Source organism: Solanum dulcamara, chromosome 5, assembly GCF_947179165.1.
Source record: "Solanum dulcamara chromosome 5, daSolDulc1.2, whole genome shotgun sequence".
NCBI classification, from domain to species: domain Eukaryota; kingdom Viridiplantae; phylum Streptophyta; class Magnoliopsida; order Solanales; family Solanaceae; genus Solanum; species Solanum dulcamara.
This window is the reverse complement of record NC_077241.1, coordinates 56,561,935-56,586,054: the sequence shown is the minus strand read 5'-3', so window position 1 is coordinate 56,586,054 and position 24,120 is coordinate 56,561,935. Positions and strand designations below refer to the sequence as shown.

The window sequence follows — 24,120 nt, the reverse complement described above, 5'->3', positions numbered from 1 at the left end:
TAATTTGAAGTCTTCGGCTTCCAAGTAGACTCATCAATTAAATCATTTTTTAATTTCATATCGAACTATTCAACTTTTCAGCCAATATGAAAAAACAATCAACAAAATATAAACAGTAATAAGATGATAATTATGTATTATATATACTACAAATTCACAATCCAACATTCAACTGAGATCATGACGTGAACAAAATTAAAACTTTTTAATAATATTAATAATATCATAAATATTCATTATTCATTTACAATTATCCTGTAACGATCCATTAGGTCGTTTTGAGTAGAGTACTAGAGTTTTCTATTTCATAAAAGACTCATCTCATAAATTTAATGGGTATTTTGGACTATTTGATAGGCACAACTATTTAGTTGAGGGATAACTTTAGATATTTAATTTAGTTAGTAGACTAAATTGATAATTTAGTTAATACCATATACCACTTGTCCCATATTTATTAAAATAAGTTAGGGATATTTTTTATTTTTAATATCTAAGAATTTTAGAAGAGAAAATAAAAGATCGTGGGCGGCATGAATACAAACGAAGAGAAATCGAGCTTTTCAGGTGAGAATTATTTTTATTCATGAATTATTTTCTGTATGCTTATATTTATTGTCACATGGAGGAGTAATAATATTATTGGGTGAAAAGAGAAAAGAGAATGGTAGGGTGGTGAATTAATTTGGATTGAAAATTGGGAGAGGTGGCAGACATACTAATTAGGCAATGATTGAAGTAATAATTGAGTGATTCGATTGTAAATGTTTGTATAAAGATAAAAAATTGTTTTGTTTGTTTAATTCTTTCTACACATAGTCTCAGATTCTCTTGTTTCGAGTTTTATTTTCTTTTAAATACTGGTTGCCCTCCCAAGTAGGAATATTAAGTATATTTTTTTATGAACAACATTAAAGTTATGTTATTTGGAGGAATTAAAACTTAACCCTAGGTTTGAGTTTTAGGAAATTGATTATAGAATTGGGTGAGTTTTTGGGTCTAGGTTAAACATACATATAGTATGGATGTCTATGAACTCATTTACTTACGAATATTGTATAATTGTTAGATTGGAAACGTAAGACATTGAAAAAAGAAAAGGCATTGGTGAATTAGCTTGCTTGACTTTTGTTTCTTTGGTTGAGGTAGGTTATGATTTATTCTATATCATGAATAGACTCTTAATATTGATTGAAGTTATTGAGTAATGTGTGAAGTTTACTATGCATTTAATTGTTGTGGTTTGCATAGTTGATATGTTGTGGTGATTGGTCTATAATCCCAAGACCGTGAAATCCATAATCTTGAACTTGCCCTTATTAAAAATGATGCCTTGAATAAAAAAGGTTTGATAAAAAATTATTAATAAAGTGGAGAGTGATAATAAAGAATGATGAATTAAATATACTTGGATCGGGTGTCATAAGCCGACACGATATATTTGGATCGAGTGTCACGAGATGACAAGATATATTTGGATCATGTGTCACGAACTGACATGATATATTTGGATCGAGTGTCATGTTTCGACACAATAATATTAAAGGAAAATAAATTAAATGACGTAATACTACCAATCTCAAATAACTCATTTCCCAAAAGACGGTGGTGTGGAGGCCTGAGTCCTCATGTATACTCTTGATATCGTTGACTGACTATGTAATTTTTCGTTGTGTTGTCACTTGATCGTGATCTTGTTGTTTGACTCCTGTTAAGTGCTATGGTTGATTTTCCGCTATTACTTTATGCATATTAATTTCTGTTTTGAGTCGGCCGATGATACCTACTCAGTACATGTTGCCCTGTACTGACCCCTAATTATATTTTTCTTGGTTTTTCTTTTGTCTAGTGCAGTGAGTGTACCAACAAATTCGACTAGACCTCAACTCTAGTCAGTTTCCAGCACATCAGGTTCCATGGTGAGTTATTCCTTCTAGCTCGTGTTGAATTTTCTCAGTCATGGCATGATGTCTTTAGTTTTCAGACACAAACTATGTCATTTATTTATTTTGGTTGTTGATATTTCCAGACTTAATATTTTAGAATTAGATGTCCTTGATGTGATGACTTTCTGGTTTTGAAAATGATATGTAATAGAACCTAGTGGATTGTTGTTTCTTACTTTCATAAGTTGAGCTTATGCATTATTGTCGTATTCCATAAGTTGAATCACTAATATAGGTTGCCTCAATTACAAAATTCTTGCAAGTTGGAAAATTGGGGATTACTACCTTGCATATGGATTATGAAAGTATCAAGTTGGTAACTCAAATCTTGAAGTTGTTCATTGTCAAACTCACTTGGGTATCACTATACTAAATATATGTCCATTGAATAATTTTTTGTTTAGATGATACATGAAAAATGGAGTTAGAAAATAAGCATGAATTGGAGTGTTAAAATGAAATTTAGGAGCAAGTTAAAAAAGGGGTGTGTGCTTGGTCTTGCCATTATGTTAATAATATCATAAAATTCTTAATCTAACTTTTAAGGTTCAACTTTATATTAAGAATTTTGCATATGAATAATTATTAATTTTTTTCATTATTTTAAATTTCTTTAAAAAACAACAATAATATATTCAGTGTAGTTCAAAATAGAGTCTGGAGAGGATAGAGTATACGCAAAACAGTCCTCTATTTTAGAAATAAAGAGTTTATTTCCAATAGACCTTGACTTAAAATACAAACAATCTAGAAAATTAATCCTATAATTTTTTTTATTATACTTGCTTTTGAATTTGATAGTATTTGCTACTTTTCTTTGATATGCTAATGGATGCAAATTGCAAAATAACTTGTAAGATTGGAAAAAAAAAACATGATACAGTTGTAGTAAAATTATTTTGTCATTGATTAAAAATATTGAACTAATACAACAACAAAATTATTCAACCACAAACAGAAAGATGAAGTAAAAGATAGAACTAGTGGCAATCCAAATCACTGGATCCACCACTCATCTGATAATACGCTATTCGTTAGATAGATCAGCTACCGCGCGGAATACTTTAACTAGGATCTGCATCATAAGGGACACATAAGTGGGGATAAGCACAATCCACATGTACTCAGTATGTTTGACGGACTGACTATAAGAAATTAATCAGGCTTATGTAATAAACTAAGGAACGCTTCCACCTGCTTATAGAAAAGTCTCATTTCAGCATCGGTGCTACCAATTTATATAAAATAACACTAGTAAAGTAAATATATTGGTACAGTTCAATATCACATATAATCATATATGCCAAATAATTCAAAGAACAATGAAATGCAATACAAATAGATGATGTATGAATGGAGTGGTACGGTGGAATCAAGGTTGTCGCACAACTTTCGTATACACTTGTCGAGCTAAGGCTTACATACAAGGACCTATTGGGGACTCACAGTCCATATACCAAATCAAAATTGCAATATCTCATCATCTTTCCACCTAACTCGTGATCAAGAATATAAAAAGGTGTCATAATGTCACACCCCGAGAGGATACCCTATGCGTGGACGGCACTCGAATACCATTGTTGGCCCCCAAAAAACTACTTGGTCTAATCACTGATTCAATCACACAGCGAAAAACTTATAAAATAAAAAAAACACTTAATTGAGCTAACAATTCGACAGCTCAATGAAGGATTAGTTTTAAATAAACAGATCAAATCAACTCAACATCATAAGAAAATAAGTTCAAAATGAAAACATCAACTCTACTCTGTCACCGTCTTAATCATTGTCTATGAAGCCACTAAACTCATTTTAAGAAGGTACTGGGACATGCCCATGGCTACCTCAAAAAAACTATTCCAATAAAAGAAATAAACTAGAATGAAAAGATCCCTCCAAAAGAAAGGAGGTCTCATCAAAACTGAGATGGAGTGATCTTTAACTAAGCATCTTTTGAAGATCGTTGTCACGCTCCGAGAGGGTACCTTAGGCGTGCCTGGAACTTGAAGACCATTGCTGATCTCCAAGAGAACTATTTGGTCAAATCACACATTCATTCATTCAGCAAAAGACTTATAATAATAGGAAAGTGGACTATCGAGTGGGATAACTAAATCAATAATTTTAAGGAAGAATAATGTATCTAAAACAAATCTCATCTCGATTCCATATCAAGGGTAGGTTAAAAATGAAAACATTTACTCAACACATTCACTATCTGTCTATGAATCCTTTAATACAATTAAGAAGGTGCCAATGACAAGTCCATGGCTATCCAAAAGGAAATACTCAAAAGAAAAGATGACTAACATAGAGTACCTCCGGATGTAAGGAGGACTCACCAAATCTGAGAGTAGAAGTAATCATGAATGATGCACCTGCTAAGGATCTCTAAAACCTGTATCTGCATTATGAAATGATGCAGGCTAAATGGCGTTAGTACATAGAATGTACAAGTATATAAAATAACTAGAAAAGGATATGACCAGTAGACTCAATATCAATCAACTCATCTCAAGGGACTCAACTCTACAATAAACTCAACTCAATAAAGAATGCAAGTTTAAAATAATTAATGCTTTTAAAGAGAAATAGACTTGGCAAAATGCAACTCAGCCAATCAAATAATTAATTTAGATTTGGTAGTTTCTCTTATCCGACAACCACCACCTATGAGCTAGTGATGTACAATGATCCAACATCGTTGCCACGTCTATCCAATACTTTGCCATGGTAAGGAAGGAATCAACCAATGTTGGATCCACAATTAATCAAATCAAGTCCTCTTTTCGGACAAAAATAAAACATCTAAATTTATGGTTCAATCCACCCCTATGCTGGCTACATAGTTTATTGAGTTTGAGTTTGTATTTACTCTCACTCAATTCGGTGCTCGATACTTCTTCTAAGAATAAATATGCCCATAAGACTCAAATCAAATCGAATTATGTAAATTCGGACTCTAATCAACTCAACTCCATCTCAATTATTAAATCAATCATTTAGCTCAATGGTCAAGTCATTTAGACTCAATGCTCATTCTCTTTAAAACAACAATAAAATATGCATAGACTCAATTTAAAAGTCATAATTCGTTAAATACATGAAAATCATTCTACTTATCTCAAAATAAATGCATATAATGCAATCATCATCAACTAAGGTGAGGTTTATGGAAAGGGTATCAAGAACAGTCAATTAATAACTCAAATCATAAGACTCAACATGATGTATTCATTTATATATATCTATAGATAGAGCTCGATAGGGAATTATATCAATAATTCCATAACTCGGTCAACATGATTAAAACTTAAACTCAATCTATATTTTGACGAAAAGAAATATTTAGGGCTCATGGACAAACTCAATCCAGCATTGTAATTATCCTTACATACCTGTAATTTGAAGAAACGATCGAAACTCGAAGGGATTGCTCGAAGACCTTGAACTCTAGTTTTTTTTGTTTTCTCCAATCGCTTCTCTCAAGAAGATACAAGTGGGAATGAGAGAAAACCCCTATTGTGTATGATAAGGGACTAATTTTTAGTTCTTAAACATGTAGGGTTCAGTTGGAAAAAGATCAAAATGACCTTTATTAAAACTGATTCAGGCACTATCACAAACGTCCACTATGGTTCGTACAACTCACCAAGGTCTATTATGAGTGGATGTGGTCCTTGAATTGGGCTCTATTGGGAGGTTTTGACCTTCACAGAAGGCACCACTATCTGTGGTGGTCACTACCTCAATGGGTTCTAATTTTAAGAAGGGGAAGAGTTGTTTGGGTGCACCCAAATAGCTCTTTGAGCCACGAAGGCTCTCATGAAGTCGACCCATCGCAAAGGTTCAGGGGGTTAAGCTTCGCGGACCTCTTTATGGTCCGTGAATGCCACTATGGGTTTTGATTCTCGATTGTGGTGGTATCCAACTTAGGGGGTCCTAGGGGTGAAGTTCATAGATGGCTTTATGGTCCGTGATGAACAACATAGGCCGTAAATCCCTTCATGGTCCCTTCCCCCCTCTTTTCCTTGCTCCAAGGCATTTTTCACAGATCTCTCCACGAGCCATGAAGAGTAATACATCCCGTGAAGGGTCTCGTGGTCAGCATCTATAGTAAATTTCTAGATCCTTTTGAGTTAGTTCAACCTAGGGACTTCAGGAGTGTTACAATATCTCTCTCTTGGGATTATTCATCCTCGAATGATGGCCAAGCTAGGAATCACTTAAGGCACAAATGCAAATCAAGAACTCAGATACTCAAACAATCATAACTTGGACTCAAAAATATGCATTATATACTCAAACTCAAAATGAATATCAACTCAAAGATAGGAAAAAGGAACCTTACCATCAATATCATCATTAGAAGGCACGAATAGATGAGGGTATTTAGCCTTCATATTTTTTTCATCTTTCCATGTGGCCTCTTTAATAAACTGGTTTTGCCATAGAATTTTGACAGATGCTACCTCTTTGGTTCTCAATTTATGAACCTAACGATCAAGAATATGAATGGAACCTCCTCATAAGTCAAACTCTCTTTCACCCTAATTCTCTTAGTTAGAACAACAAGTGAAGTATCTCCCAAACACTTTTTAAGCATAGAGATGTGAAACACTAGACGAATAGTTGCTAACTCTGATGGCAACTCTAACTCATATGCGACATTAGAAACCCTCTTCACAATTTGATAAGGACCAATGTAGCGGGGACTAAGCTATTATTTCTTCCCAAATCTCATCATACCCTTCATGGGTAAAACTTTCAAGTATACCCAATTATGCACTTCAAACTCCAAATCTCTCCTGCTAAATAGTATAGGATTTCTGGAGATTCTGACTAGCCCTCAACCTCTCTTGGATGATTTTCACCTTCTCCATGGCCTGATGACCTATGTTTTGTCCAATTAACTCAGCTTGACCAACTTTGAACCAACCAATCGATGATCTACCTCTCTTCCCATAAAAGGCCTCATATGAGGCAATCTGAATACTCGAATGGAAGTTGTTATTATAGGTAAAATCAATAAGAGAAAAGTGGTCATCCCAACTACCTTTGAAGTTGATGACACAGGCTCTTAAATATCCTCCAAAGTCTGAATTGTACGCTCTTCTTGGTCGTCGTTCTGCAAATGGAAAGCAGTGTTAAGGTTCACTCTTAAACCCAAACCTTTCTAGAGCAACCTCCAAAACTGAGAAGTAAATTAAGCTCCCCCATCTGAGATGATAGAAAAAGAAACTTCATGAAGTCTAATAATTTCTTGAAGATTAAATATGGCATAGTCTTCTGCGGTATCAGTAGTCTTAAATAGTAAAAAGTGGGTTGATTTGGTCATCATGTCCATAATTACCCAATTGGAATTATACTATCTGTGAGAATGCGATAAACCTGTGATAAAGTTCATGTTGATAATCTCCCACTTCTATTCTGGAATCTCAATATTCTGAGCTACACCACAAGGCCTTTGATGCTCAACTTTGGCTTGTTGGAAATACAGGCACCTGGACACAAACTCTACTATATCTATCTTCATTCCACTCTACTAATATACTTCTCTTAAGTCGTGGTACACCTTTATAGAAATTGGATGGATGGAATACTTATAGCAATGGGCCTCTGCCATGATTCTCTCTCGCATGCCATCAACACTTAGAACACACAATCTACTTTGATACCTCAACATTGTATCTCTCTATTTTGAAAAAGCCATTACTTTCTACTTGTGAACATCATTTTTCAACTAGAGAAAAATGGGATCTTGATCTTGTTTTTCTTTCACCTCAGCAACTAGAGATGATTCAACCCCATTCTGAACATTAGTGCTACCCTCACTAGAGTCAATAAGTTGAACTCCCAAGCGTGCAAGCCTATGTACCTCTTTAGCCAATTCTCTCTTTCCCTCCTCTACATGGGTTGTGCTTCCCATAGATAACCTACTAAGAGCATCAGAAACAACATTAGCTTTACCTGACTAGTAAAGAATGCTCTTATCATAATCCTTGAGTAGCTCAAGGCATCTCCTCTGCCTCAGGTTCAACTCTCTCTGAGTAAACATATATTATAAGCTCTTATGATCAGTGAACACATCGATATGTACACCATGGAGATAACGAATGTTAACTCAAGGTCGTGAGTTGGGTAGTTCCTTTCATGAATCTTAAGATTTCTGGAAGCTTAGGCAATAACTATACCCTTCTATATCAATACATAACCCAATCTAAATCTGGATGCATCACAATAGATAACAAACCCATTTGTTCCCTCAGGTAGGGACAAATCTAGAGCAGTAGTCAATCTCATTTTTAGCTCTTGAAAACTTTTCTCGTAAGCATCTGACCATTAGAACTTAGCCTTCTTTTGAGTCATCTTAGTCAATAGAGATGATATTGATGAAAACCCCTCAACAAACCTTCGGTAGTAACCATCCAAACGTAAGAAACTTCTTATGTTCGTTGGGGATGTGGGTCTAGGCCATTTCTTTACCGCCTCAATCTTCTACAAATTAACTTATATACCTTCACCAGATACAACATGGCCTAAGAATGCCACAGAATCCAGCCAAAATTCACACTTACAAAACTGAGCATACAACTCCCTATCCTTGAGAGCCTGAAGAACAATTCTTAGATGATTAGCATGCTCCCCCTCATTTCTCAAATAGATCAGTATGTTGTTGATGCACATAATCAAAAACATGTCCAACTACTATTTAAACACTCTGTTCATCAAATTCATTAATACTAAAGGAGCGTTAGTCAAACCAAAAGACATAACAAGAAAATTGAAGTGACCATATCAAATTTGGAAGGCGATCTTTGGAATATCACATTCTCTCACTTTCAACTGATAATAGCCTGATTTGAGGTCTATCTTTGAGAAATAAGTGTTACCCTAAAGTTGGTCAAACAAACTATCTATCTTGGGGAGAGGGTACTTGTTCTTTATAGTGACCTTTTTCAGCTGACGATAGTCAATACACATTCTCAATGAGCCATCTTTCTTTCGCCTGAATAGGACAAGAGCTCCCTAAGGTGAGACACTCTGCCTAATAAGCCCGTATCTAGCAAATCCTTCAACTGATCTTTCAATTCAACAGGAGCCATTCTATATGGAAAAATAGAGATATGTTGCAAATCAGGATGGACATCAATCCCAAATTCGATCTCCTTATTAGGAGGGACTCTAGGCAGATCCTTAAAATAGAATTCGAGAAATGCATTAACAATTGGGACTGACTCAAGAGATGGAGAATCCAAACTATCATATTTAACTCGCACGATATGATAAATGCACCCTTTCAAGATTAACTTTCTGGTCCTAAGGTAGAAAATAAATTTACCCTTAGGCACGACAAGACTGCCCTTCTATTCTAAGATGAGATTATTTGGGAATTTGAACTTAACAATCCGAGTCCTAAAATCAACATAGGCATAACAGGCATAAAGGCAGTCCATGTGAAGAATCACATCAAAATCAACCATATCCAACTCAACTAAATCAGCAATCCCTGTGATAGATTAACATGATACAATATCTTTTACCCTCTCAGTTAAGATAGACTCGCAAACAGGAGTGGACATACTAAAAGAATCAAGAAGACACTTAGGGATTTTATAAAACTTATTAGCCACATAAGGGGTTACAAATGATAAAGTGGCACCAGGATAAAGCAAATCACAAAAATCAAAAGAGAAGACCCAAAGCACACTAGTGACAACATATGGTGATTTCTCCTGATCATGGCAATTAGCCATAGCATATAGATGGTTTGATCTCTGCCCATACCTGAAATATAAGCTCTCTAATTACCTCTAACTGGTAGTATTGCATAAGAAGATTGGGCTCTGTCTCCCTACATCGGAAACTTTTTCTGAAAATGGCCCACCTTACCACATTTGTAGCACCCATTTATGCCTTCTCTGCATTCTTCCAAATAGAGTTTACCACACTTGCTGCAAGGCGGCTTTCCCATTCAACCTTGATCTACACTCCCTCGAGACTGAGAACCCTAGACTCTAAAGTTCTGTTGGCTCTGTGACTTCTGTTCATACTTGTAATTGGGTGCAAGTGCACTTGCTGGTGATGGAGCATAGTTAAAAGACCTCTTCTGAAAGAAGGACCTGTTGCACTTATCTTATATCTATTAATTCTTGTACCCGGCTAATTTGTCTTGATTTCTCAAATGCTCTTCTCTATTTTTTTTCTTATCCTCCTCAACCTGCTGAGCATAAGGAAAACTAGATGAACTTAAAGTTGTACTCCTTCATGGTCAGTCCCTCTTATTCAAATTCACGAACTCTTTAACTTTTGCTTCCCTAAATTCTCTAGGAAAGAAGTGATCAAGGAATTCTCCCTCGAACTAATATCAAATAGTAGGCTCAGCATCCTCACTACGACTTTCCTCCTACTGGTTATACTATACATTAACAATATACTTGAGCTGATAGGAAATTAACTAAACCCCTTCAATTTTAGTAGCATGCATTGCTTTTAGTATCTTCCACATCTCTTCGATAAAGTTCTGGGATCCTCTTCCACCTTAGACCCTATGAAGAACGGTGGGTTCATCCTCAAGAAATCTTATATCCTCAAAGAAGATGATGACTCTTGAGAGCTAAATCTAGGAGCCGGTGAATTCTGGTTACCATTTCAGGTTGTTACCAACTGTGTGAGCATAGAGATCTCTCCTCTAAAATCAACCTCCATTGTAGGGATTGGTTGAGTAGTAGGCATTTGGGGTTCCTCCACAGATTGGGCAAGTCAACCCCTAGTCCTTACCCAGATAGTAGGGGCATCTCCGACTGTGGAATCTTAGTGTTAGTGATGTTCCTCTAACTGGCAGTACACTTAGGAGGAATTATCTATAAATGCATAATGCACGAATTAGGAAGGAACTTTTCAGAGTTAGTCCCTTTCACACAAACTCAGAATGTGAAGAAGTGAAATAATTTCTAATGTCCTATAGCCTCTTGATTATAAGTGTGGTGCACGACACACCCATAATCAAGACTCTACTTGACACAGCTTCATAGACACCCTAAGATTCTTGAACTCTATTCTCTGATACCAAATTTGTCACACCTCGAGAGGGTACCCTAGATGTGGCCGATACTTGAAGACTATTGTTGGTCCCCAAGCATATCACTTGGTCAAATTGCACATTTATTTATTCAGTAGAAGACTTAAAACAACAATAAAAGGGACAATCAAGTGGCCTAACCAAATAAATAATTCTAAAGAAGAATAATATATCTAAAACCAAACTCATCTTGACTCCGTATCAAGGGTAGGTTTGAAAATCAAAATATTTACTCAACACATTCACTATCTATCTATGAACCCTCTAATACTATCAAAAAGGTATCAATGACTAGTCCATGGCTACCCAAAAGGAAATACTCAAAAGAAAGATAACTAATCAAGAGTGTCTCCGGATGCAAGGAAGACTCACCAAATCTGAGAGTAGAAGTGATTTTCAATAAAACGATGCAGGTCAAATGGCGTCAGTACATAGAATATACAAGTATGTAAAATAGCTGAAAGAAGATACGATCAACAAACTCAATATCAATTAACTCATCTAAAGGGACTCAACTCTACAATCATCTCGACTCAATAGAGAAAGCAAGTTTAAAATAATTAATGCTTTTAAAGAGAAATAGACTTGGAAAAATGCAACTCAGCCAATCAAACAATTAATTTAGTCCTTAAACATGCAAGGTTCAATAAGGATAAAGTGAGAAAAGACCGAAATACCCTTTATTAAAACTGAATTGGGCACTTTCACGGATGTCCACCATAGTCTGTATAACTCACTATGGTCTGTGATGAGTGGACGTGGTCCTTGACTTAGGCATTATTGGGAGGGGTTGACCTTCACGGAAGCCACCATATCTGTGGTGGTCACTATGGACCATGAAGGCTCTCGTAAAGCTGAATCATCCCAAAGGTTTAAGGGGTTAAGCTTCATGGACCTCATCACGGTCCATGAACCCCACTACAGGTTGTGATCCTTGATCATGGTGGTCTTCAACTTAGGGTGTCCAAGGGAAGAAGTTCACGAATGGCTTTAGAGTCCGTAGTTACCACCATGGGCAATAGAGCCCTCCATGGTCCCTTTCTCCCTCTTATCCTTGATCCAAGGCATTTTCCATGGACCATTCCATGAGCTGTGAAAAGCAATATATCCCTTGAAGGGTCTCGTAGTCAGTGTTTGAAGTAAATTTCCAGATCAAGTTGAGTTAGTTTAGCCTAAGGACTTCAGGAGTGTTATAATCTCTAAAATATATATTTGCATCATAAAAAAATGCAATTTGAATGACATTAGTGCATGCAATGTGTGAGTACGTAAAATAGCTGAAAGAAAAATATAATCAACAATACTCAACATCATGAAACTCAACTCGAGGGACTCACTCTGAAAATGACTCAACTCAATAAGCATGCAAGTTTAAAACATAAACGGTGCTTTGAAAATAAACTTAATGATATGCAACTCAACTAAATCAAACCCTTCAAGTTTAGGGGGTTTATCTAACCGAAACCATCATTTATGAGCTGGTGATAATACAACACTTTGCACTACCATTGCGTAGTAATCCAATACCTTGCTAGAGTAAGAAATGATCAACCTCATTGAATCCACAATCAATAAAAGTCCCATTTTTAGAACTATAAAGGCATAGCATTTATCCTATGTTGGCTATGTAGTTTATGGGGTTTGATTTGTTATTTACTTTTACCCAAATCGGTGTTCAATACTACTCTCAAATGACTCAATGTGCTCATATGCTCAACCAAATCAATTTAATCAAATCATCTCATCTAGTCTCATTAGACTCTCATCAAACTCAATATCATCTCAATCATCAAATCTTTCATTTAAAATATGCTTTCGAACTCATTCATAAATCCTCAAACCTCTACCTCAAACAATCACTTATACTCAAAATACTCATGTTCAGAATAATGGAAGTTTAAGAACTTTTTAGACTCAACTCAGACTCAACTCATTCTCATTCCAAAATGTTCACAAATCATGCTTTAAAAACTCCATCAATGCATAAAATAAAAATGAAATCTCAATTAGGGTTCATGTAAATGAAGACATGAATGTATACCTTAATTACTCAACTCATAGACATAATCAATACATATGAAATTATATGCTAGAACTCAATAGAATTTATAAATAACACAAGAACTCAGTTCATGGAAACTCGAAACTCAAACTCAACTCGACTCAATGAAGATGTAGGGAATGTGGATGAAATCAATCCAATATTATGAGTAGCCTTACATACCTGAAAATTGAAGAATAATCAAACTCGAACAATGGATGTTGAACGCTAGAACCCTAGCCATTTTCTCCTCTCCAATCTTTGCTCTCAATTAGTATAAGTGTTAATGAGAGGAAATACCCCTAGGGTACTAATAAGGGATAAATTTTAATCCCAAAACATAGTGGGTTAAGTTGGAAAAAGGTGGAGAAAAGACCAAAATGCCCACATTAAAATAGACGATGGGAAAAAATCAAAACCCAGGTCCGTGATGCGGACCTTGTCCCCAGATTTATTTTTCAAAAATTTTATTCTCGGCGATGAGAAAACATCACACATTCTTCTATCTCAAATTTTTACCTGTACAAAAATACCTACCCTAGTCTACGACACGGACTTGCTCCCCAGTTTTACTTTTTGCAAATTGTCCTTAGGTTCTCGAAATAATCTAAGTTAAAATAATATGGGGTGTTACACAAATTTTCTTTCTCTAAAAGAATTTCTACATTTCTCAACTTTCCAAGATCAATGATATACTGCATGTGATGAATACATCACAACATATATAGCATGGAGGCAATATTCAACTCAACATGTAAAATAAGGTTCAAAGTTCTCAAACTCAACCTAAACATGATATACACCCTCAAGTAGATAGTTGTAACATCCCTCAAAATGCTCATAAGTGCCTTAAGAATGCCTTGAAAATAGGTCGCTCACGTAACGCATTATCCTTAATCTTTTTGGAGAATTCTTGTTTGAAATATCTATCAGGGGGTCAAAACCTGCGAGAAAATAGTCTCTGTGGATTTTTAGGACTCATATATTAGAAGATGGATATTTAAGAAAATCCATTAAATAGTAGGGTGTGCGATAGGTCCACGTCGTGGACCTGGGATAGTTTTCTGACTGAGTTGATCGCGATAGTTCCACATCACGGACTTGGAAGGGTTTTTTGGCCGAGTTGAGTTTTTAAAGGGCATTTTAGACCTTTTCCAAATTATTATTTAATGAACCTAGATGTTTTTAGAACCTAATTCAACTCTATAAATTAACTTAAACCTCTAATTCTATTCATTCTTCTACAATTCATCTATCAAATATTTCTCTTTCTACAAAAAGGCTCTCAAGGGTTTCCATTAAAGACTTCAAGTAAATTCACTCAATCTCTTCATAAAAACTCTCAAGTTGTTTCAAATTAATTGGTGTTCTCACTCAAGGTATGTGGGTATTGATTCATGGATCCTTTCATCCATGAAGCCCAATCAATTTCTCAAGGTTTTCTATCAAATTAAAGTATGGTATTTTATGGGTTTTGTAATCTCTATTCCAATTGCATGAATTTTGATTTAAAGTATGATCATGAGTCTATTTTGATATAAATTGACGGTTATTGAATTAAATTGAAGAGTTTTTCCACGAATTTTCCTACTTTGATTTTTAGGGTTTATGATGTAAATTATAAGTATTTTCAATTATACTTCCAAATGATACTATCTATATGAATTATGTATGGGCTGATATAAAGTTTATGATCATGCATGTTTTCAAGTAAATTTCATGATTCTGAAGTCAATTCATCATGCATTCATGTCTTACCCAAATTTCAAGTACAAGCTATGATCATGGATTTTCAAAGTATGAATTATGACTATGTATTTCCATTATTATCATGAATTATAAGTATGTTTCAAATTATGGTTCTTCATGCAAGTTATGAAATAAGGCGACCTAAGGCCTAATGATACAAATTATGCAAATATGATTGTAATGATGAAAGGACAATTCTCACATTACAAATATGTTACGAAAATGAGCTACTCTAGGATTTCAAGCCTATGATTCATGACTATGATATATGAAATTATGATATTTATGTTATGTATGTATTCCGTGGGATTTGACTTAGCACCGAATGTGGACTTGAGGTGGGCGCTCGAAATAAGGGGTCCTTATATAAAGTCTCTTGTCTCATAACTACATGCCACCGTAGGACTGCCTTTTTGGCCTAGCTAGTGGATCCACAAATAGCATATGTTCATGATCAGGAGTCTACCTTGGCAAAGTAGCCTCCTCCTTCTTGATGTGGGGATCATCGGATTTCATGTTATAACTCGCATGGTGTTATTGTTGGTTATGGTTCCTATCCCATATATGTATGATCTCTTAAGTATGTTATGATTTTGAATTTATGCTTTTAAATGCTTTGGTCAATATGATTTTCTCATGACTTTACTTATTCCATCTTATCATGTGTTTTACTTGATCTTTAGATTCCATGATTTATGTTGCATGTTACGCCGTCATACTTAGTACATTCCAATGTACTAATGTATACTTTTTGCATATATTGTCTCATAATGTAGGGGTTGAGGTTGAAGATCCTAATCGTCCACGTAACTAGTAGGTGTTCTCCATCCGACGGTGTTGTGGTGAGTCCTCATTGACCGGGGACAAGTTTCAAGTTACTTATTATTTCCTTTTCAAAAGACTTTTTTTACATCATATATTGAGGGTGAGCTAGGGACATGTCTTAGCCCCCACCCATACTCATGTTTAGAGACATCTAATTGGATATATGTTTGAGTCTATGTTGTCATAAGACATTTTTAGATTTTTATTCATGTTTTAGACTCTCTTATGATGTTTCTGCTTTTATATTTCACCTTATGTATGTTTATGATATGTACAAGAGGCTTGGTTAGAGCCCTTCACGGTTTCGATCATCGTGTTATGACTAGGCCCTAGGTCGGGTCGTGACAATAGTAATGGAAAGGAGATATATTGAAATATAAGTTCACCACTTTTGAATTGTTGCATTACTCATGTATGACCAATCCCCCCAATGCAACCCCTCAGGTGGGAATTACAAGTCAAATAGTAACTACAAGCCTCTCTTACAGGAAAATTATGAATCATATGCTCCCAAAGCAAATAGAATCGCAAGTAAGGCCCTCGCATGAGCTAAAACACACAAATAAGCCCCCACATGGGAATCAGAATAAAATTACGGTCCCAAATCACATTATGACCCTATCCCAAAGTCTATAATATATGAATGATTAATTATCCTATTCCAATCTCAAAGAAGGATAGCCAAACCTACCTCGAAGGCCAAAACTTCTCATGAACACACAAAGCAAAGCTCTATACTCAAACCTTGACTTCGAAATGATTACCCACTATCAAAAATAGAAAGATTTCATCAAAAAGAGTCTAGTGATACCCATATTGTAAGGTTTTAAAACTAGATCAGAATCTTCTAAAAATAACTTCAAAAAAGAAAAGGGAAAATTGGGAATTTTATTTGAAAATCATATTCTACACATTGAAGGTAGCTCGTAGTTGAAAAACCCATTACAATTGAGAAAGAAACGAATTAGAAATCAATAAATCATTAATTTTGAAACTGGGAAGAAAACCTCCAAAAATCTATTTGAAATCTTGATTTTTGAATTGATTTAAGAGGATACAATTGATAGAAAATGATAAAGATTGATTAAATAGACCTACACAAATGTTTTCTCCTAAAATTCTCCTTAAGAATCGTCTCCCTCAAGCTCCAAATGTTTGAAAATGGTGGAAATGCAAAAAATGGGTTATTTTTCGAAGTGAACACTGTTCAGGTACTTTTAACCCTTTGTGATCAAGAACCACTAACTCTCGCAATCACGAAGTACAAAAAGGAACACTGTTGCGATACACCTACCTTTTGCGATTGTGAAAAACACTAAATAAGACTATACGTCGCGATCGATGAGCCCTCCCTCGCGATCATGAAGCTCATTGTCCTAATACATCACGATCATATGACCTCAGGTCGCGATCGCGATGAGTAATTCATGTTGCACCAGAAACCAGAAAATAGCAGCGAAGACAATTCTAAAATGCCTCTGGTTGGACCTTAAAAATCATTCGAGGTCCGATAAAAATAAACTGGATATGCTATTATACTACAATGGAATCATCAAATTTCCAATGAAAGGTCGTTATGATAAAATTACTCTTCTAGGTCCCTTTTAGGCCTAAAACTCAACTTTAGCCAAAATTTCCAAAACAAATACTAAGGTCATGTAGGTCTAAGTCAACACTCAACTAGGCCAAACTAAACTTTCTGGATGCAATAGAAATGACAAAATCCCCTTCCAATGCTCAAATCTCAATATATTGACCTAAGTCAACTATCTCAATAAAACTCCCAGTCAAGGCCTTAAATCACTAAAATCACACCCGATCTTATCAGAAACCATGCCAACTATTCCCACATCACAAACAAATTATGAAAACACTAAGAAAAAAGGTAAAATTATCATTTCACACAGAAAAGTAATTTCTCAAGAATAGGGGAATTAAAACTATGATACACTTAAAAATTTCAATATAGCTTAACCATATATAAAGTATACACGAACTATACATAAAGTATACACTAACTATTCAATCTCTATCAAATCAAAATTACCTCTAGATAGTCTTAGATTTTAGATATGAAATCATCTCGATGTTTTGAGTCTTGATATATAATTTTCTTAAAATGATTCATGTTTGTGGTATGTCAAATTTTAAAATCAAGCAAGCTTTGAAACTTTAATGGCTGAGTCATCATGTAAGAAGAAGTAAGGAGAACTAAAAGTAGCAAAGAGAAAAATAAAAAGAAGATATAATCTTGTTTATCTTCGGTTGATTCTTATTGATTTTAGAGGTTGTAGCAATAAAATCTTTTGCCTTCCTGAGGAGCTTTCACTTTTTCACCTCGTTCTTAGCAGCCATGAGAGCTTGAAGGTAGGATTTTTGGGGATGAGATATTTTCTCACATAAGGAGAAAAAATTCAAAAGGTTTTCAATCAATTCTAATAATGTTTTAAACCTAGGCCAATTTTTTGGTAAAATAAATAATGAAAGAATTTGAGCTAGAAAATATTTTGGGTAGTAACTTAAAAATATTAGACTGGTCAGTATCAAATAAAATCAGAGTAAGGTAAAGTCTAGGTCTATCTGGGAATGGATTAGGATTAATTTGTAAGCTTGGGTTTGATTTTTTGATAATTAAGGCATGAAAGAGTTATTATAAAACGTCAAGATTTGAGGTTATATTGCAAAATGGGGTTTAGGGGAGAATTTTCGAGATTCTGTCTCCATGAAAACCGCTAAGGTAGGGAAAATCCTGCTATGGCATGGCCGCTATAGCGGACCAGTCGCGGATTTAATACAACAAAGTTTCAAAATCATTTTATTTCTGTAATTTTGTTCTTGAGAAAGAGAGGGGCGACTTATTGCTATTCTCCTCATTTTTTCACCAATTCTTTTGATAAAGGTATGTTAATTATTCCCCTAATTTGTATTTGAATTCTTACATCTTAGAATCTAGAGTGATTATCTTAGGGGGGGGGGATTTTTCACTTGAATTAATGGTGGAAAAAACTCCAGTTTGGTGGGATGGTGATGGAATTGACCAAGAGTTAGGATTTGAGTTATAATCTAGATAATTTATGCCACCGATCATTGATTATTATATATTTTATTTGTCTTCGATCAAAAACAAGACAAATCACTTCAAAAAGGAAAAGCTCAAGTTCTTTACAACATTTAGGCTTATTTTGAGGTAGGTGATGGTTGTGTTTTTTTTTTATATATTTTATGTGCTCGTTAACTACTTTATTAGTAATGCATGTATGATATATGATTAGAGAAAAATAAGGTATATGAATTAAAATGCTAATTTTGATCCAATTATATGCAATAAATGTGTTACTTGATTGTACAAGTGTGATTATTATTCATTATGGTTGTGATTATGATATGTAATTTCTTGTTGGATCGGGTACCATGCTGGTACATCTATATCGAGTAACACACTAGTATATTTGGATCAAATTCCATACTGGTATATTTGAATTGGGTACCATGATGGTATTAGATTGCCACATCAGTACACTAACTATGATTAAGATCAGATACCATGCCAGTACATTAATAGTTTATGTGAGGGTTCCATGAGAGAACCAGATTGGTTGTTATGTTATGATTGATCATGCTCATTGTGTATAATAATTTGATTATAAGGACTGGAATCTAGGTTTTGCAATAGTTGTTATGTAATTGTGTATTATCTATTTTACTAAGTTGTGGTTTCTTGTTCATATTTTATTAACTGAAACTAGTAGTGTGATCTTACTAGTACACTATATTTTATGTATTAATTCTACACTTGTCTATATTTGTATTGAGTACATGGAATATTCAACCGACTACTGAAAGACCTCAGTTGTAAGACTTCAACGATTTGAATTTAAGGGTAAGCTATTTCATTCAGGCTGTCGTGGATTCCTCTTAATTTATTTATCCATTTTTTCAGACACAAACATTTTATACACAGCTTATTATTTTTGGTTTGCGGTTGCATCCCATTGTTTCTAGACTTGTTAGAGTTTTGGTACAAAAACCTTTAGGTTCTAGGGAGTTTATTTTTGTAGTATTTCATTAAACTTGATTGAGTTTATGGGGACTCCATCTTTTTCTTATTGTAAATTGATTTTCTGGTGTTCTATTTGAGGATTTATTTCATAAATAAGCTAAATTGGTTAAATGTTGGATTATAGTTGGTTCTCCCACTTGAGGGTTAGTTGTAGGCGCCACTAATAGTTGATTTGAATTGTGATAAAGTTGGTATCCGATCCCTATGCTCATTAATTTCATTGTACAAAAATGAGTCTAGAAAATTCTTGTGGAACAATATAGAGATGTTTGTACTATTTTTTAAGAGTTTACAGGACTTTAGGAAAAGTCTCTCTCTTCTTTCTTTTTTCGTGCTATAACTTGATTTCAATTGGTATCTGGTGATACAAATTGGTATCTATTTTTTTTCACTTTTATCCATAAATGATTGACACGACACATAACGGTGCAATGATAAAAGCTCCAGTAGTAGAGACAATAGTAGAGACAACAGAACAAGGGCACGACAAAGAGATCGAGGTCGAGTTAGTGGAAGAGGTAGCAAAAGATCAACACCCTTCAGGGGTGGAGCTTAGGTAGGATCAGCATCAAGGCAAGTGAACCCTCCACCACCACATGGAGCTTAGGTAGGAGAAATACCAAGCCAAGTGAACCCTCCCCCACCACAAGACCATGTTAAGGAAGAGGTTGAGGTTGAGATCAAGAAGGAGGTTGGGTCAGAGGTAGCAGCACATACCGAGGTGCAGGTCTCCCCCTTATGTCTTCTAAAGCAGTTCAACGAGTCTTGGCATTCTTGAGTGAGTTGGCAGGAACTGGAGCCACACCCACTATTTCTACTTCTCAGGCTCAGGTTACTTAATTTTTCACAATTGTAGCCCCTAGGATAGAGAGAGATTTAAGCATTGATGCTTTTTTCGTCCTTTAATAGGACCTGTAATAACTGGCACAAAGCATGAGATGCTTCCTAAATTCTTAAAGTAAAGCTTCCAATGTTTCATGGGATAGATAATACGGATGATTTTGAGTTTATCTTGGATTATTATGAGAGATTGCACAATTTGGGCATCGTGCAACAATATGGGGTTGACTTTGTGACATTTCCACTATAGGGCAAGTCCAAGCAGTGGTAGAGAACTTATATGGAGTGTTATTTATCAGTTTTGCCTCTATTGACTTGGACTCAGTTTCACACTTTGATCCTTGAGAAGTATGTTCCTCGTTCTTTGAGAGACTAAAAGAAGGGTGAGTTTCTGACTCTTAAGCAGGGTAGAAAGACAGTTGCAGCTAATGAGACTAAGTTCCATGCCTTGTCCTATTTCACTACTCAACTTGTGAACACTAAGGAGGAGAGAATCTATTTGAATGTTAAAGGATTGAAACTGACTTATAGGTATTATTTATGCATCTAAATTCTGCAGAAAAAAGCTTAATAAGGTGTCGAATTATGTTAAGATAATTGAATAAGTTCGATAGTTTGGGTAGACTAAGTATTTGGCTAAGAAGCTCAAGAATGCGGGAAATTACATTGGTTCTTACTCTAGGGGTTCGGGTTTGCAGGTATATATAGTCTGTCCGAACTAGTCCTATATGTTCACTTCAATGGTTGGTTATTCAGGGGTTCCACAACAAAATTTGACACAGGTTGGTTAAGGTGCCTCTTACTCATTATCCAGTAGCCCATCCCTTGATGGGGAATATTTTAATTGTGGAGAGTAGGAACACTTCAGGAGGGAATGCCCTCACTGCAGGTAGTTGATTAGACATAGTAGTAGGCAAAGGCAGTGGTACCAATGGATGTAGGTAATAATGATAGAGGACATCTATAGAGTGGGCGATTAGGTAATTAAAGAGTTTGTAGAGGCGGAGGGAATGGTAATACAGGTAGAGGGGTTGATTATAATGATCATATAGCATAGTGCTATGCCTTTTTGTGGTTGGACAGAAGTTGAGGCATCAGACGCATTAATTACATGTACTATTCTTGTTTGTGACTTGATGACTACTATTTTATTTGATCTAGTCTCTACTTTTTCATATGTATTAGTTAAATTTGCTTTGGGATTTGACTTGGTCTGTGATATCCTTGATTCCCCCATCTATGTTTTTACCCCTATTAGAGAGTCTATTTTAGTCAACTATATTTACCGTGCTTGTTTTCTTTATGGGTTTTCAGACTTGGTTAGATTTAGTTATATTGGATATGGTTGATTTTGATGTGATCTTGGGTATGGATTGATTGTCCCCATATTATAATGTGCTTAATTGTAACGCTAAGATGGTAACTCTAGAGATCTCGGATAGGGGGAAATTAGAGTGGGAAGGGGTGTACAAGCCTAAGCCAGCCAATATCATATCCTTCATTCAAGCTAAAAGGTTGGTTGGGAAGGATTTTTTTAGCTTATTTGGCTCATCTTCAGAATGTTAGTGCAGAGTCTCCTTCCATTGAGTCAATCTCAATTGTTTTAGAGTTTCAGGATGTTTTTCCTATAGACTTTCTTGGTATGCCTCCGGATAGTGACATTGTTTTTTGTATCGATTTAGAGCTAGACACTCGCCCAATCTATAATCCTTCCTATCACATGGCTCTGGCATAGTTGAGAAAACTTAAGATTCAGATTCAAGAATTTCTTGATAAAGGTTTTATTCATCCTAGTATTTCTCCTTGGGGTGCTCTAATATTTTTCTGAAGAAAAAATAATGGTAGAATAAGAATATTTATAAATTACAAGTAGTTAAATAAGGTCACCATCAGAATAAGTACCCCTTGCCTCATATAGATAATTTATTTAACCAGTTGCAGGGTGGCTTGGTTTTCTCTAAGATTATTTGAGGTCAGGATACCATCAGTTAAAGATAATGCCTAAGGATGTACCTAAAATGACATTCAACACTTGGTGTAGGCACTATGAATTTTTAGTAATGTAATTTGGGTTGACTAATATGCCTACAGTATTTATGAGTTTGATGAATGGGGTGTTCAAACCGGTCTTGGATTCTTTTATGATTATATTCATTGATAACATCCTGATCAACTCCAAGAGTAAGAAGTACCATGCAGGTCATCTTCATGTTGTACTTGGAATCCTAGGAAAATTAAAATTGTAGAAAAACTTTCTCAGTGTGAATTTTGGTTGTCCTCGATTGCCTCTTTGGTGTGGTTTCAAAAGAAGAGGTGATGGTAGTTCCCCAAAAGATTGAGGCAGTTAAGAACTAGGTTTGTCCTAGTTCTGTGACAGAGGTTACGAATTTTTTGGGGCTTGCTAGCTACTATTTTTGATTTATTAAGAATTTTGCTTCTATTGCTACTCATCTAATAAGGTTGACTCAAAATGAGGTACCGTTTGAATGGTCTAAAAAGTTTGAGGAGAGATTTCAAAAGCTAAAGACTCTCTTGACCATAGTGCCTATCCTGACATAACTAATGGAAGGTAAGGGCTTTATTGTTTATTATGATGCTTCACATTTGGGTTTGGGTGATGTGTTGATGAAGAACAGGAATGTCATAGTCTATGCATAAAGGTATTTAAAGATTCATGAGAGGAACTACCCAACACATGATTTGGATTTGGTAGCGGTAATGTTTTCTCTTAAAATCAGGGCACTTTCTCTATGGTGTCAAGTGTGAGGTTTTCACAGATCATCACAGCCTTCTGCATGTGTTCACTCAAAAAGATTTAAAACTGAAGCAGAGAAGATGGATAGAGTAGCTCAAAGATTATGATGACACCATTCAGCACTATCTAGGTAAGGACAATGTGGTGGCAAATTCATTGAACTAGAAGACAATTATCATGGGTATTCTGGATTGATTGAGGGTGTTTAAGCAACCTCTGGCCAGAGAAATTCATGCTTTGGTCTAAGTTCACATAGTTGGGCATCTCAGAAGGGTGAGGTCATATCAACCATTGAGGTTAAATCCACTTTTATTGAGGAAATCAAAGCTAAGAAGTTTGGATATGATGATTTGAACAAGCTCAGAATCAAGGTGGTGTTTGGTAAGGCTCATGAGGCATGTGTGATTGACTTTTAGGGATATTAAAATTAGCTTCTACCCTTATGTGAGTATACTTACAACAATAGTTATTACTACAGTATTCATATGACACCATTTGAAGAACTTTATGGGAGGAATGTAAATCTCCCGTAGGGTGGTTTGAGACTGGCGATGTGAAACCATTGGGTGTTGATTTGGTGAGAAAGGCTCAGGAAAAAATAAGGGGTATTCAGACCAAGCTTTTGGCAGCTTAGCAGACAAAAAGAGTATATATACCATGAGGGACGTGACATTTCAGGTTGGTAAGCCAATCCTACTAAAGGTTTCACCTATGAAAGGAATCATGAAGTTTAGCAAGAAGAGTAAGCTTAGCTAATGTTACATTGATCCATTTAAGATTCTTGATTATATTGGGCAAGTGGTTTAAAGATTAATGTGGCCG

General features: G+C 35.3%; 1 long non-coding RNA gene across 2 annotated transcripts; it reads left to right on the top strand.

The window, feature by feature from the left end:
- Positions 1 to 496: 496 nt before the first annotated feature.
- On the top strand, positions 497 to 15,681 carry LOC129888938 (uncharacterized). Of its 2 annotated transcripts, none has more exons than XR_008766757.1 (3): positions 497 to 567; positions 1,850 to 1,919; positions 15,595 to 15,681. It is a non-coding gene; the product is annotated as an uncharacterized LOC129888938 (long non-coding RNA). The 2 variants fall into 2 exon arrangements; XR_008766756.1 differs by having other exon boundaries at positions 509 to 567; positions 1,855 to 1,919.
- The last annotated feature ends 8,439 nt before the right edge of the window (positions 15,682 to 24,120 follow it).